Raw genomic sequence first — 1,566 nt, forward strand, 5'->3', positions numbered from 1 at the left:
GGATACAGCGCAAGCAAAAAGGGCCAGGATGTGGCCCATGAACTTTTTAGAGACAATTAACCTTCTTAAGTAAATAAATAAAAAATAAAAAACCCAAGGCTACATCTAAAACAAATAATAGGATCAATTTGGAATATATCCCATGTAATCAGTTCTCTGTGATTGTAAGTTTCTGTCATTCATGCCTTTTTGCCTTTCCCAATCTGTACATTTTTTGTTAAAAAGTATCAGTGCAAAATCCGTGCATCAGAATGTCTTTTTAAAAGATGTGCTTCTGTTAAAATGGTTGACTCTACTTTGGGTCCTGAGATGGGCAAAATAAAAAGGATCACTTCAATTTTATATCAGTGTGATCTCGGGCAAACAAGTTGAGGCATACTGGTATGTCTGGTATAAATGCTCTTTGAACTAGAATCCCGAAAACAAGTATGTTATTGGGTAACTCTAGCAACATACGTTCCAAAAGTGAATGCGTTTATCTCATGCATTTTATGTTTGCTAACTGAGGGGTCATCTGAATTAGCCTGGTACTGAAAATATTCATTACAGTGTTATATTAGCAAAATGTTTAAAAATATTGTATAAATTCCCTTGCAAGGCCTTGGCATTCTTTGAAACTATGGGACTTGTTTTGATTGTTTCCTTATTGGAAGATTTTAATTAATGTTCCATTTTGTAAAGAGTCTTAGCAAGCTGCCTGGGAAGCAAGAGACCTTAAAGACTAACATTTTGGGCAGCTAGAAGTTCAGTTATTCTCTAGTCCCTTTCTAAAAAGGGAATAGTAACTACCTGAACCTTCCCTGATGGCTGTATCCTGCTATTGAGCCTCAGAAGGCAGAGATTTTGGGTGTCCAGCACTCTATATGACTCCTCTTCTTATTTCCATCATCTAATACTGGAGATGTGGAAGGAATATGGCAGTCCTGTTAACCTACAGTTTTTTGAGGATTATTATTAGCTGATGTTAATTAGTGTAGTCTCTAGGTAGCTGTCACTTACGCTGATTCCACAGCAGAACCAAAGAGAGAATCAAAGGAACATAATACTTCTTTCCATTTCTGCTATCCAACCAGATCATAGTTACAACAGAAAATCTGGTTCAGCTAGACATTTTGTTTGTGCCTGAAATTGATTGTGGGTAAAAAATTGTGGACATGGTCACCTCAAATGAGACTATTTAAACACCTCTAAACCTGGTAGTTAGCTACTTACATCCTATTTATTTGCCTGCTATTATTTTGAACCTGTGGCTTTGTTGCAGCAGTTGATTGTAGGAAAAACGTTACACTGGTTTTGAAGAGATGTCCTGTGACAGTCACTCCTGTGATCATTTCTCCTTCTACACAATTAATCTTCAGAATAATTGCTTGTCATTCACAAAACTTGGGCAACATTTTGTCTCCCAGACCCACAGAGATCAAGATTGATTGTGTGTGTGTGTGTGTGTGTGTGTGTGTGTGTGTGTATTTCATAGATTTCATAGACATTTGGGCTGGAAGGGACCCTGGAGGATCATCGAGTCCAGCCCCCCACCCCAGGGGCAGGAAGTCAGCAGGGATCATAGGA

At 38.3% G+C, this 1,566-nt stretch overlaps 1 protein-coding gene across 1 annotated transcript in view; it reads left to right on the top strand.

Moving 5' to 3' along the window:
* The window catches only part of ADCY1 (adenylate cyclase 1), a 262,521-nt gene that overhangs the window by 253,806 nt on the left and 7,149 nt on the right, over positions 1–1,566 (top strand). The window lies entirely within an intron of this gene.

The sequence above is a fragment of the Crocodylus porosus genome, unplaced genomic scaffold (assembly GCF_001723895.1).
Source record: "Crocodylus porosus isolate Cpor-Errol unplaced genomic scaffold, CroPor_comp1, whole genome shotgun sequence".
Lineage (NCBI taxonomy): Eukaryota > Metazoa > Chordata > Crocodylia > Crocodylidae > Crocodylus > Crocodylus porosus.